Raw genomic sequence first — 16,254 nt, 5'->3', positions numbered from 1 at the left:
TATGGTCGTTTATTTACCTAGTATTTTCATCCACTGCTTAAAATTTTTCGAACGGTACGTTACACCAGCCAGCAGCCAAGTGGGTAAAACCATCAAACACTAATTGTTGGTCACGGGCTCATTCCAGTTTGTCAGAAAATCCTCCCAGGAGACACTTGCCTATGGCAGATCTTCCTGTCAAATCGACCAGTATAATACAAATCACAGCGGACGGTATCATTTATTGTTCATTAAGCTTCTTTTAATTGGTCATTTTTTAAAATATAAACAATTATTAAAAATTATAATTATAACTAGAAGACAAGCTTTACACAATAGTAAGAATATAACACAACATCTACGTGAACAGGAGGTTACAGAATTACTTCTGTAACATCCTGTTCACCTAGATGTGACTTTGTGTTTCTGTGGTGGAGAAGGAAAGAATCTAAAGACACAAATTTTGTGTCATCCTTTGTTTGTGGCTATTAGTAAATTTTCTTTTGAAAATTTTATATCTTACGAACTGAAAGAGCAAATTTCATTTTTTCAATCAGATTTGGTATGGACATCAAGCCCATGATGGTGATTGCCATTCGCATACTTCAGTGAATGATCGGTACAGAAGAATATTTTTCACTCACAATTGGATTTAAAATCTTTAAAAGCGAGACTTGTGATGCATATCATATAGCATTAGAGGCAAACAAGACGAAGCAGAATGCAGAGCAACAAAGTATAACGTATAAATCTATTATAGAAAGTCTGAAACAATGGAAAATAATTTGAAAAAGGATTACAAGCAGCTAAGAAAGACAGAAGTGAAGTAATCGGCTTTCACTTACAACTGGTCTTGCATGATCCGGATCTAAATGTTGAAATGCATTTTATTGATTATCTGAGGAAATCTTGGAAGTACAATTTGAGCATACATTTCTGTTACACGTTTACATGACAGAAATTGTTGCCAAATGGAACAATAAACGCCCTGGACGCCTCGAAAAAGATGCTTTTTTTAATTGAAACCTGTGCGGTCAAAATAAAAACTGGAATTTAATGTCAGTCTGGCTCAATCTTGTGCGTGAAAAAAGGATTTTTGGCCACTGAACATTAATTCTTAGTTAACTACCAGATGGTAACTTTGCGGCAATAAAAAATATTTAAAGCAAATCTGCCACAGATAACTGTATAACGCTATAAAGGATTCAAGAAAGTGCAAGCACTTATTATAACTAAGATAAAGCAATCAGACACTTCGAGTTTTGAATATATTGTGAAATGAATAAGCTCTTTATCAGTTTAAGATGTTTCGCGTTTTAATCCAAACACACAAATATTGTGTTTGCAAAGCACTCTCTTAATGAAGACTTCAGGGCTGTTAAGGCAATGAGGAAATTAAAGACCTCAGATTTTAAGATGCTGTAAAACTACGTTCTATATCATTTGATAATTCATAAATTAATACTCAAGTGTGATCTTCTGTTGTCTTGTATCAGTTGGGCGTGAGCTTATAGGCTATATGGCCCCGTGGTAAAGTGTGACACATTTGTCACATAATAGTAGTTTTATACGTTTATGGTTGTCGTTATGGGGGAAATAATGCCTTCTGGGAGGTCTTTTAAGTGTAACTGGCTCCTATTCAGGCGTTACAGACAAGGAGAAAACTTTGAAAATTCCACGTAGTCAGCCTGTCCGAGCACGGGCGAACCCACGACCGAATGGAACCGCTTTGCCACCGCTATGTTGCAAGATAAATCAGAGTTCCTAACTCAACTCTGATTTATCTTGCAACATAGTCCATAATATTTATAATTATTAATATGTTTCAAAATTTTTTTTTGTGAATCTCGTAATATAAAGTGTTTGATATCAAGTAGATAATTTTAAAAACTACAGTTTTAAACTCTCCATCAATACTTCAACGTGTTTCTCAGGTGTTTTTAAGCAAGGGAATATTTAAATCTCAGGGTTTAGAGGGAAAAAAATGTATCTTCTTCACCAAGTTAGTTACACAATGGTTTCTACGAGGGTAATCCCGAAAGTAAGGTATTTTTCTTTAAATATGAAGAAACGTTTATTTTCAATAATGTTTCTGTCAATTTAAAGCTTGAACGTTTATCTATTTTTCTACATAATCGCCATTTTGGTCGATGCATTTTTGTATGCCCATGTCATGGTATGACATAAGCATACAAAAATTTCCATAGCGCATACAAAAATGCATCTACCGAAATGGAGGTTATGTAGAAAAATAGATAAATGTTCAAGCTTTAAAATGATATGAACATTATTGAAAATAAACGTTTCTTTGTACTTTTAAAAAAATAGGAGACTTTACTTTTCGGATTACCCTCGTATGTAGGGTTTAATTCAGTGTTATACATAGTAACATATATGTATAGTACTCATTTTGAAATTCATTACCATAAACGAAAGTGATTGCACTTAATGAAGACAATTTAATTTAAAGTATATTTCTCTGTCTTATGCAATTTTAAATTTATTTTACTTTTATTAGAAAAGTTCTGTAACGGATTTAATACTGTACACATATTCAAATATTTGAAGTAAACGATTGCTTCAGATTTATTTAAGATTAGAATTTCTGTATAACTAAGGTAATATTTGCTTGATGTTGAATTTTATTGTTCAGAATTCATCAAAATTGTTTGCTTCTATTGTACACGTATAGTATTATACGATATATAACTTTAATTTCATTTGTAAACAATAGATTTAGTAACGGTAATATGAATGTAAAATAGCATATTTAATATAATATACTAAACACAATCAATACATACTATTAAATGAGGATGTTTCACACGTAATAGTTCTACCAATTAATATATTTTAGTTAAACTTATCAGAAAAATAAACATGGCCACAGAAAAAGGCTTCGAGCTTTACTTTGTGCCTGAAACTCGTTGTACTATATTAATTTGATTGAACGTTAGAACATCTTTTAGCAGTATCAGAAAAAAGAATTTTGAGGCACGTACTAGAGCTATAAGAATTTTTCTGATTTATTATCATGATGACTGCTTTCTTCAGAACTTCCCGTATATGTAGTCTGCGTAATGTGCATGTTGGGTCTTACTGTCAAATTTGAATCCACTATTCTTATGCCACAACTTTCGAAAGTTTTCTACTTTCTCAACCTAGTTTCACCACTTTTTTATGGGATATATATAATTGAAAATGTTTGTTTATTTGCTATGCATTCTTAGGCCGTTCACCAATTGTTACGTAACTCGACAGTTACGTTAACACACGTCTAACTTAGATAATGTCGTACATAACACCCCAAAATATTGATTAAATTTCTATAAATCAATTAATTTCTGTGTACATTCCATTTGCTCGCTTACACATAGCGCCATCTATTCACAAAAATATTTAAAAATAAATAAACTAAATATAATTCGTAGAATAACGAATATATTTTTTAAAAAATCTATATTATATTCACTTAATTACTGCAACAATGATATAGCGAGAAGTAGACCTGCTATATCGTTACTGTGACAGGAAGCACATAGCACTTACCTTCTTGGAATCAAAAGTGTTACTGTAAAAACTATATAAGTATTTAATTTTTTACATCTAACAACTCGGGGATTTTCATTTTCAATGGTACTTTCTTAATTCTTTTAAGTGCCCACCAGTGGCTGAGTGGATAAAACTACCGAACACAAGTGGGATTGCATGTTGCCACATGGAGTTTTGCAACTAATCTTCAAGTTAGTAACATAAATAGAGGCCAGTTTCCTATTTTTAAAAAAAAGTCTTACTGGGAACCAGCCTTCTCAGCAAATTGCCCTAGTCGTGTTCTCATAACCAAATAAATCGAACTAATTCTATTAATTTTTCTATATACTCGCTGTTTACAAGGACATACTTCCGACGTAGTTTATGGGCATTCTGATAATGTTCTTAATATGAGTTTTACCAAATACATTGTTGAAACTTACGATTAATAACAAGAGGTGTATCAAATTACTGGAACAGAATTTTATAAATCCAGATTTTCGTAGATAGTAATTTTGATATGCACCCATCCTCGGTATTTCGCCCATTTGTCACGTTACCATTTACAAATAAACGAAACCAAGTTTACAGCAGTGTTTTAATGATAAGTCTCAAACATTATCAAATATACAAGTCTAAATAAACTACTTTAAAAATAATACAGATTTATTTTATGCGGTAATTATACACACGATACAATAACTATACTAGTTATTAAGAATAATTTGGGCAAAGCAAGTGCAGTAATACAACGTTTTTTGCAATTTATTTCAATACCATTCCCTAACAAATAATTATTGAGATTGGCGTGTGATATTTAAAAGTGCGCGATTCTAAAAGGTTTTTAAAAATGTCGAAGAAAGGGCTGCAATTTTCATTGAAACAATTGATTACACGCAATTTTGAATCACCACAGAATACGTATTACTGAAGCAACATTGTTACAAATTAACTAAAAATGTTCTAGAGGTTTAACATAATTAAATTATTTATACAACTGTTGCGTGATTTGTGAGAATCGATACAAGATAAAGAAAAACAACTTTCTGAACTGAAAAAGTGTAAACTTATGCTTTCTCAGGTTTATAAAGTGTCACAGAATATGGCACTTTTGACCTTTCCTCACATCTAAATAGTTTTCACCTTTGAATACGACGAGGAATAGCCGATTTTATTCAGTTTTCTCCCGTTCTTCCAGCCATTTGGATTAATGTTTGTATGCCTTTTTTATCTAGTTGCTGGGATTTATAATTGTATGATTCATTTACAATGCTGCTTCAGTACTATCCGAGTCTACACCAATATACATCGTCCTACTTCGAAGTTCTGCGCGTCAAAAACTGTTTTCCTGTCATTGTGGTATATACTTGTCGGCATACGTACCGAAATTTCTAAAAACCCTTTCTCTCCGCGATAATAGCGTGCATAAGGCCGCGACTCCACTAGCCGTAAAAGGGCCGTAAAACCCCTCACCGTAAAAGCTTTTAATCACGTGACCATGATATTTTACGCCTGAGCAGGTCGTAAAATATCATGGTCACGTGATTAAAAGCTTTTACGGTGAGGGGGTTTTACGGCCCTTTTACGGCTAGTGGAGTTGCGGCCTAACTTCTAATACTATGCCATACTTAGATGTGTAACGTGCTGTATAAATATTCGTGCCATCTAATAAATATTTTAGTTAATTTTGTTGATTGGCTCCTTTCAACTGAATGTCATCATTTCCTACATCACGCTCTTACTCCTAGTCTCACGTACAAAACTCTCAAAAACTCTAGTAGTAGACATAACCTACTTGGTGTGAGAAATTGCCGAGTGCAATCAAATACATTCGGCGATAAGAAGACTCTAAAGGCCGTAAATGTCCTGCAATGAATTATCTTATTGCTGGACAATTGTGGGATAATACGGCCTTTATATCTATATCATTTGATCATTTATGTCTAAAAGAACACTTAATTACGTTGTGAACTTCCGCGTTTTGGTTGTGCATTTTATTTCCTTTTTCAAAATTCCAGTCACTTGAATAAAGGAAGAAAATACCGAATACAGGGCACTTATCACCTGTAAGTAACCATATTTTATATGTTAATCTATAACTAGCCATATTCAATGTGTATTTATATATTATGTACTTAAAGCATACTTCAGAACGTACCCTTATCAAGAAATTTCGTTTTATATAAAAAAATCCACCAATGGAAATTCCGAGAGGAGTCTTTCCAAATCTCTTCATGAAGTCGTTTATCTGTAAAAAAAAATAATAATAATTTACAGAATTGGTTTATACAATTGAAAAACAAAATGTAAATTATACGCAATAAAACGCCATTAAATGATAAAGAAAACATTTCTGCTAGTAGAATAAAACAATTACATTGTCATTTGACACATTTCTAAAAGGGAAGGAAGAATTTGTAAACAATAATAGAACAATTGACAATTCGTTGGCCTTCACAGTGGTGGTGTGGCCGGGTCTATTAGTTTCGCAGGAGAGAATGAACAAATCTCTACTACTCTGACTTTGTCAGTTAGCGTAAGTTGAGACAATTTATAGCGAGTTTAAATTTGATATTTATTATTGCCTTATTGTCGGTATTTCAATTCTTATTATATTTGTCAACTTGGACGTAAATTATCAATGGGACCAAACAGTTCTATTAATAATTTACGTCCAAGTTAAATTTAATATGTTTATTTATTATTATTTTTTCGATGAAATTACGTTAAAATAAACATAAAAAGTGCATTTTTGACACCATGAGCATTTTACACGAATAAACAGAAAACAATACAAAAATTGAATGTATAATCGTTGTTTTTAATGTGCTATCCACTTTTTACAATGATGGAATAAATGACGTGGATTTGTGAGACCTAAAAGCACTAAAGTAAGATTTAAAAAGATAATATTTATAGTCACCAATAACACAAGGTTATGAAGCCTTGTAAGAATTCCAACCCTTTTGACAATGGTCAATAAAACTCCTTTTCGGCAGATCAGTTAAGATTTCTAATTCTGATAAAAAAAATCTCTCAGAAAATTAAACGTGTAATCCTTAAAAAACAATCAACGTGAAAGAATTAAATAAAAAAAATATATATACAGTATATATAAACTATGAAACATTTCTCAGTTATGACTTATGATGAAATCATTTACGTACCTTTAATTTAAACGTCAATGGGAGATTTGCAGAAGAGACCTTTTCAATACTAATAAAATTATCGTATATCTGAAAAAAAACAATTTAATTTTTTAAAACATTAAATTTACAATCGGATATAAAAACCAATTTATTCATTAAAAAAGAATTTGTTAATGTTACCTATGGTGCAAGATGGCGTCTCGTCTGTGATTTCAGCAAATAGAAGAAGGGAAACAGTGGGGATGCACATTCTAACCTGACCTGACCTATTCTAATAAATTACCATAATTATTAGCAATTAAATTATTAGAATAGGTTAGGGTGGGTTAGAAAGTGCGTCCCACTGTTTCCTTGCTGGAATCAGAAATAACCGCCATCTTGGCACCAAGGGTAACATTAACCAAAAAGTTAAAGTGTAATTGGTTTAAAAAACAAATCTACACTAATTTATAATGTCAACAAAGTATTGGTGAAATATTAACAATAAATTAGATTAAGAAATAAAATAAATTTTATATAAGGACTTTATTTTACGAAACCTGAACGGTCACTGATTTGGTGAAAATAAAGTACAGTATGTAACTCCTCTACACAGGACAGTTGAGCCCATTTACCGTTGAGTCCAGCACTACAGCATTTCTATTCCTACAATCATTGCTAAGTAGGCAGCTTCAAAAAAAAGATTTTGAACATCTTATGGAGGTATGTTTTTGGGTGTATCGATATGGCCTCTTACATAAACAATATGCATTTTGCCTATGAAGCCAGTTTTTATCTTCACATAGAAACTTTTCTAATTCCACTGCTCTTTTGGCTCTATAAAGTTATACCCAATGCCCTCAAACGCTCGCTCCCTAACCCATTTTTCCTTGTGTGAAAAAGACTTGGAAATATTCTTAGAACATCTTTTCTACGAAACTCACACTTTATGTTTTTACCGTACATTGTTCCCCACATGTGGAAACCATTAACGCATTGTTTTTTCTCCCGATTTAGAAAAAGAAAAGGAAATGTCAGTGATTTTAACCTTCTCCTATGGTGACCGTTTAATCTCCTGCCTCTATCGTCTTCTGCTGCTCAATATGGGGACCACTGTGATAAACAAAGCCAACTGAATATGGTAAAGTTGGCGTCAATTACTTTTTGTTTCGTATATCGTATTGCGAGGAAAGTTTTTTTACATAAAATTATTTTAATTAGATATATTTAAGTAACTAACGTGAAAAACATTAACGAAGGAAGGTTTTCTCCCTTATAATAATTTCATTGAGATTTATAGTTTATGTCGTGAAGGGCAAAACATTGTAAGGAGGTAAGGAAGAATTTTGTAATCGTTTGCGTTAAAATTCTTACCGAATATATATATATATATATTTGTATGTACTATTTTATAATTTATCATAAACCTAAGCCCAACACATTAATTTAGAAGTAATAGGAATGGAATAAGGAATAATAATAACATACCGTTGATGTCAATCGAGAGAGCGCCCAGCCTACACAAATTAATCCGAAGAGAAGAAGCAAAGATACTATTATAAGAACACTTCTAATTATAGGATGTAATCTAACAAATAATGATGCGTACCAAAACAAAGAAGTCCCGTAAAGAAGACACGTGTAAACAAACGGAAATAATATTTCCCATTCTTCGTTCATTATTTCGAAACATCTCCAAAGTTCAACTTGATCTTCGAATATTTCCTCCAGGATATTCTGTAGGAAATGATTTTCGACAGTTATATCTGTCATTTCTTCCGACAGCTTCACGTACCTTTTGTGAAATATAAATATACATGCTGAACATAAACAGACAAGAGACAGAATCTGGCCAACACAATAAATGTACCACAAAGCGTGAATAAAAGAAACAAGAAATGCTTCCGTAGCTGTTCCCTTTTGTTTCTTTATTTCCGCATACAACGTAATTCCGGACGTTACGGTAGTCGTTATAATTAAAATGAATGACAGACAAAACAAAATCAGCGAATACTTTTCTACGTCCTGGATTATTTTCCATTCTTCTCGGTAACTGCCGGCAGCGCAATGGATACGAATTTTACTTCTTTTAAGTATACTAAACTGTCCAGCAATATATACTGCGAAAAATGTAAAGATTACTGTTGCTTCCAGTGCATAATCTCCATACATTTTACCAATTCTTACGAAATAAAAATTGATGTTATATAACCTCATTGAAAAAGCGAAAACCATTAACCATAGGAATACCTCTAAAAACGAAGTATATAACTTAAATAACGTTGATCGGAGAGGACTCTCTTCCTGTTTTTCACCCATCATACATTGACAAGGATTCCAAAAATCCACATCAAAAACCTTAGCTGAATTAATTGTTGGAGCCAGGATGTAACCTATACAACGTTCTTTTCCTCGGAATGATGGCATTCTTAAGTAAAACGAATTGTTTTCAGACAATAAATATTCAGTGCTATTATCGAGAATATTCTTCTTGAATTGTATGAAATTGTTACATTCTGTTATGGTACGTTGCTATGGGTAACAAATTGTTTCGTCTTAAGATCATAATTTTATCCACTTAATGGAATTGATTTTAATAAAGTTCGAAATATGGGTATATTATTCTTCGTGCGTGACTAATTATTACTATGTTCATATACAATTTTTCTCGTGCATAATGTAAATCTAAGAGAATTTTTAATTAATTGAAACCTTGAAAGTCCAAACCATTAGCATCTTGCAATGTCGTGACTGAAATTCATCTAAACGAAAGGCAAAATGGTATATCGATTAATACTACAGCCGCGAAAGATAGAATTCGACCAACTTTCGCGGCACGAGAAAAGCGGCATGGAAAAAGTGACGTCATTCTGTCGCTTTTTCTTGCCGCGCCGCATGTGTGAATCCGGCTTAACTCGTCACCACTGGATAAGTTGGAATACTTTTGCTGTCCCACACTCCGATAAGTCGTCACCCCATCCTGAAAAAATGAATTCACTCTGCGCGTGTGGTTCAAACTTATCTTTTTTTTCAGGAAGGGGAGTCGATTTATTATTAATATATGATTAATATATTTAATAATATAATAATACATTAATATATATACATATTAATAAAAATACCTTAACATTTTACGTATTTTTATGTATAAAATAATAATAGATAAACAAAAAGAAAATATACAATCTACATCAACGTCACAGCAGAATCCAATTTTGCATTTTCTCATGCCAGAGGCGTAAAGAATCCTTAGACGTTGCTTGCCAACGACTGACAATTGCGAAGATGATGTTTTAAAGGCGTTCGTGATCGTTGAAAAAGAAAGTCGAGACAGTTAATTGCTCGAAACAAACAACACTAAACGAATTTATTAGTTTTTCATCTAGAGAGTAATTGAAAATGGAGGACACAATGTACTGTAAGCCTATACTACTGTATAACGCACTGCTGCATTTTATTAATTGTAGTTTTGTGGTTTTTTTTCAACTTCGCTTTAGTTGTCACATCGGATAACTCGACACATTTCCACTTTCCTTTGAGGTGTTGACTTATGCGAAGTCGACTGTATTTCGTTTGTGAAAATTAAAAAAAAAATAATAATTGCAAACGATACAATAGCCACCATTATTTTTTTTTCAAAAACAGGAAATTTCTGCATTGACAAAAGTTCGACCTGGGGTGTCATGCAACGGAGAGAAATTTCAACATTCGATAGGTTAATTTCAATAAAAATGCATCATGAAAGACCTTGTGGAGGTGGCTGTAACCGGCGAAGTATTAATAATCGCGCTCAAAACCAGCGATACCAAAGATGATTGGAGAATGAGAACGAGACCCGCTGTGAGCATCGAAGTGATCCTGCTTAGCAGTGAGTCTCCAAGACATAGTCTTGTCCCAAATATGGCCTTGCCGTTTTACTTGTTTATCATGATTGTAACCCTTATTTTAAATGTTCTTTATTTCCAATAAAAGAGAGAGATAGAAAGTTCATGTCGTTTAATTAATCACCGTCACAAAATAAAAATATTAGATGTGTTTTAATTAACCTTTTCCATGCAATTAGCTACCGATCGGTGTATATCACGTGACGTCTTCGTTCATCGGTAATGCAAAATGCACTGATCGGTGTAAATTAAAAAAATTAATCAAAAAATTCGATTAATTTGCGTTATATTCAAGTTTTTCAGCGATCTTAGCTTTGATTCGCTCTTCTGTAGGTCGATTGACTCTTGTTTAAGCCTATAAGTGTTTTTTTACCACCCATGGGCCATAAATATTTCGGTAAATACATCCCCCTACTATTCTACTGTAAATCTTCGCAGTTAACTACACAGTTGGCTGAAAACAATCAAAGGGAAACTCCTTCTAAGGTTTTATTGGGTATTTTCTGTCTTTGTTGACATTACTTTAACTAACTTAATTACTTGTGAAAGGAAAAAATTGCCGCGAAAAGCCCCGCCTCCAACCTTCGAAAGTAAAATGTCAACAATCACAGTAAATTCGCTTTTTCAATCGATTTTTAGCTCTAACTAATTTAATGCACTTAGACATTAAATTAGCTCATTCGACAATACTTAGGCAAGTAAATATGTTTTTAAAACTATCTAGCAATAAATATTCCCGGAAAACTCTACCTTCCTATAGTAAGTCTATGGAAGATGTTCGTGCTGTTAATTGGCTTTAAAAGTTTTGTCAAATGAATTCATATATATTTTAAATACATTTAATTATTTTACAAAAATAAGAGCAAAGCCGTGTAAGTCGTACAGCTGACTAATCGGTGTCACTTCACGATAACAATTGACTACTTTCCCAGCTAAGTAATTAGAGACATTGTGTGAATAATGGCAATAACTTCTCTCCTACTCTAAGTTTACAGCTGCGGTTTGTTTTGTTTAAAGCGGACAGATGTTTCTATCTAATAGATGAACAAAGTTCAGCGATTATCTGTAAATTAATTTTTTTTTTTGTTTCTTCGTAAACTTAATATTATTTTAAATATGTATAAAACTAAAAATTAAACAATCGTAAACTGTATTATGTTTTTAATCAAACACAAAAAAAACAGATTGAATATAGCGCGATATTCAAGCGAAATATCGCGATTAAAGAAATTACCCAAAAACCGCACAAATCTGCCGGTTAACGAATTCTACCTATTTACTTAATGCTAAAGATTTTCAGCATGGAAAGGGTATACAGAGCATAAAAGAATCAATAAAACGCCAAATAGCAAATAGCATGTTCTGATTAGTGACAGTCCATGTTATTTGTTATTTTTTAACCTCTAATTTCGAAAAAAATAATATATTAAAATATTAAACATGTTATGTAATGTTTTGGTGAACAAATGATCTCTTGTATAAAATATTAAAAATATAAATACAGTGGAGCGTCGTTTATCTGAAAGCCGGTCAACCAAAATGTCAGTTAACCGAAAGCTTTCCAGTCAGACTATGTCGTGCTGATTCGAACGTTTTTGATACTAGATTAACTTCTAAAGTATAATTTTTTTGTTTTTATATTTTTCAATATATTTCTTTTGTTTGTACAAAATTAAAAAAAAATAATTTTTAACGATACGATAGTCTCGATGATTATTATAAAAACTTTTGTTAGGCTTAATATCGAAGAAAATTTAACATGAAGCAACCAGCAACAGAAGAAGTTTCAACAGAAAGCAATATCTGACAGAGAAAACTTTAACAAAAAGCGACACGCGACAGAAAAAAATTTCAACATCAGATAGCTTAATATAATTTTTCGTACATAATCGGTTATCTGAAAAATCAGTTATCCAAACAACCCCAGTCCCCAATTGATTCGGATAAACGATGCTATACTGTTTGTGTTATATAAAAATTTAAATAAATGGTTAATGTGACCTATGTTTCCAAAATGGTGGCACGTCTAATTCCAGAAAGGAAACAGTGGGGACACACGTTCTAACCTAACCTAACCTATTCTAATAATTTTGTTGGTAATAATTATGGAAATTTATTAGAATAGGTTAGGTTAGGTTAGAATTTGCATCTCCACTGTTTCCCTTCTTCTATTTGCTGAAATCACAGACGAGCCGCCATCTTGCACCATAGGTAACATTAATCAAATAAATATATATAACAGTTAAAATACTTATTTTATTCCAAAAACCGTCGTTCGAATCATGCAGAAAAGTATAACTGAAGGGGCATCACAAAAGAGTGTGCTTTCAATGTATATGAGACTTTTACGGATAATAATTATCTCAGAATCCCTGGAGTGACTTTACAATTATACCAGAATCCATCGTATTTTTGCCCTTGCTTCATGTCTTTCCCTCCAAATCATGAGAGTCTCTGGAATAATTTTTAAAACACACTACTGCTATTCTTATCTAAAAACCAAGAGTAGAAGACATATTTTGAATAGTGTGACTCTATCTTATATTTATTAGAATACATTTTAAAAGACAAAACATGTCATTTTTCATCAAAACATTCATAATCTTGAATTTCTTAATTACAATATACGTTACAGGTTAGTTAAAAATGCAATAGACATTTAACATAATTAAATTACTTCTACATCCGTTGCATTAATTTCTGAATTTATTTAGCGCAGAACATCAAGAACGTTGTCAATGCTGTAAAACTACATTCTACATCATTTGACAAATACTGCATAAATTAACACTTAAGTGTAATCTTATCTTCTATTCTATTAGCTAGTTGGGCATGAAATTCTGAGCCAGAATTGCCCAACCTTTTTTTCTAATGTGCCAAATTAAAAGTGTAGGTATATTCAATGGGCCACAAAGGTACATTATATAAATACAGTATATGCTTTGAAAAAGTTCAAAATGTGAATGTCAAATTTTAATAACAAATATATCCTATATAATTACATAAAATACTATATTATTGGCAATAAAAACGAAATTATACTCACACAAAATAAAAATAAATTTAATGCGATTTTTGGTATTTCATATATTTTATAATATTGTCAATATCTGATTTTATAGTACAATTCTAAATTGTAAGTATGTGAGTTAAATGGGAATCACTCAATCGATTTCTTTCAGAAATTTTCATCTTTTTCATGCACAAAAAGAATTGTCTACAACAATTGGCCTGTGTACTACATCACATGCATAACACTTCTCTAGATACAAAAGTTTTCTAACACTGATTATGTCATTATAACATCAAAGTGTATCCAGTGATTTTTTACAACATACTTCACCAAAATAAATAAAAATATACCTAAGTAATTCAGGGTGCAGTGGGCCGCATAAAAATATTAAGTGGGCTGCGGATTGGACATCCCTGTTCAAGGCTATATTGCCCCGTGGTAAAGTGTGACGTAATTATTATATAATTGTAGTTTTATACGTTTATGGTGGTTGTTTTGCGAGCAATAATGCCTTCCGGGAGGACTTTTAAGCTTAACTGGCCCCTATTCAGGCGTTACAGAAGTGGAGAAAACCCGGAAAACTCCACCTGGCCAGCCTGTCCGAGCGAGGGTAAATCCACGAACGAACTCCCAAAGTAGTTCCGTTCTCTTCAGGGAACAGTACCACTTTGCCACTGGTGCGCCTTTAAGTGTGATATGTATTATTTGTGCGCTTTTCCATGCATGTTTTTTCTTTTTCTAAAACTCCACCAACTTCAATGCAAGAAGAGAAAACCGAATAAATGCCACTTATTATCTGTAAATAATAATATTTGTTGTATTAATCAATATTTATTAATATATACTTAAAGCATAAGTTAGAACATACCCTTATCAAGAAATCTCGTTTAACATAGAAGAATCCGCCGATGGATATTCCGAGTGGAATTTTTCCAAATCTCTTCATAAAGTCATTTATCTTTAAGAAAGATAATTTATAGAATCAGTAAATATTAATAATTTTAAACTCAAACGAAATTATCAAATGTTAGTTGTATACAATAAACCTTCTTTAACGATCTGTTCCTTTTGTCTAAAACTTTTTTTCAAAAACATCGTTTTTTTATAATTTATTTCTTAATCATTTTTAAAGTAAGTCAAAAATGATAGATTCGATAAGAAATTTATAAATTAGCTTTAAATGAACAAATAAAAGTTTTCAAAACTACGTTAGTATATAACCTAAAACTCTGTGCCCGAGAACAAGTTCACAGTATAGTTTTTAAAGCACAGTTGTACATATTTTTTTTCCTTGTCTTTTAACTCTCTTATTGTCTTCTTGCCTTGCAATGTCTTTCTAATTTGTGCTTGCTTTTCAGCACCTTTCTATGAGTCTTGTACGGTAGTCATAGAGATGATAACATTCATTTTGGCAATCATTTGTCTATAAATTGTTTAGCCAAACATTAATTTTAAATCGATTTTCAGTATTACCTAAGAAAGGTTAAAACTTGACATAAAACAATAACTGTCGTAATCACTACAGGAGATCCTGAACCAAAGCGAAAATTGTTCAAAACAAATTTTACTTCAAGTTTATTTAGCTAAACCTTGAAAGAAATTCTCGAGTGTACATCTATAAGAATATTTAAATTGCCTTGTGTAAAATAAAAAATAATTGAAATTAATATATAAATATATCACAGTTTTAAATTTAGTATTCTAAAAGTAAATTCTTGATTGAAATATTACATGGCATCACTACTCTTTTTTTTTAACTCTTTCCGCCCTGTGGGCACTAAGAGGGCCTCTTTTAGTAGGCCCATTATGGGTTCGGCCAGGCCCACAATGGGGCGACCGGGTGGTGAGGGACGGGGCCCGACATATCCGAACGGACCACCCCCCGAAAAATTCCTAGGGATTATTCGACCCGTTCGGATTCGATCCCGGGTCCCCCAGAGCGGTAGGCTGCCACCTTTACCGCTCGGCCATCTGGCCGTCGGCGTCACTACTCAGCCTGCAAGACAGTTAAAATCCATTTGACAATGATTGATAAAATTCTGTTTCTAGTTATCAAGTTACGATGTTTAATTAAAAAGTTTAAAATATCTCTGAGAAATTAAAAGATTTCGCGTTGAAAAAAGTAAATGAAAAATTAATTGTGTGAGATTTCTCACTTCTTAATGATGATTAACTTATTTACATACCTTAAATTTAAATGTCAATGGAAGGTTTGCAGATGAGACCTTTTCTATACATATGAAGTTGTCGTACATCTGTAAAATAAAAATATAGCTTTTATCTATGAATTATAACGTTAAAGTATAATACTGTATTATTAATTATTTATATAACTGTCTGAAACATATCTGAAGTATTTAATCATTGCACAATGCTTTCTGGATGCGTAACTTTATATTTCAATCAGTGTATGTTACCGTGAAAGACCAAAATAAGAGAATGTCAATATTTTCCGGTGAATGTCGGCACATACTAAATACGTCGGTGAAAGACCGAATATTTGATTATATTATTATACGTTCGAATCATCGCTGATATATGTTGATAAGAACAGATAACCTCTGATAGAGGTCGAAACGACAAGCCGAGAAGATACAGCCAGAGAAAAGCGACAAAAATGCCAAATCATTTGTTCTCTCTCGCCAAATTTTGTATTGCTATTGAGGTCAAGTGGTATTTATTTGCTGTACTCTCGCACACTCTGCTGTTTGTCACTTTT

At 32.3% G+C, this 16,254-nt stretch overlaps 1 long non-coding RNA gene across 1 annotated transcript; it reads right to left on the bottom strand.

Annotated features, from left to right (window-relative positions):
- Positions 1–14,207: 14,207 nt before the first annotated feature.
- Positions 14,208–15,794, bottom strand: LOC136987319 (uncharacterized). The gene is made up of 3 exons (XR_010882606.1): positions 15,722–15,794; positions 14,404–14,493; positions 14,208–14,331 (listed from the first exon to the last, which is right to left on the bottom strand). It is a non-coding gene; the product is annotated as an uncharacterized lncRNA (long non-coding RNA).
- Between the last annotated feature and the right edge of the window lie 460 nt (positions 15,795–16,254).

Source organism: Centruroides vittatus, unplaced genomic scaffold (assembly GCF_030686945.1).
Source record: "Centruroides vittatus isolate TY-2023 unplaced genomic scaffold, ASM3068694v2 scaffold_149, whole genome shotgun sequence".
Classification (NCBI taxonomy): domain Eukaryota; kingdom Metazoa; phylum Arthropoda; class Arachnida; order Scorpiones; family Buthidae; genus Centruroides; species Centruroides vittatus.
This window is presented reverse-complemented; position numbering and strand designations above follow the sequence as displayed.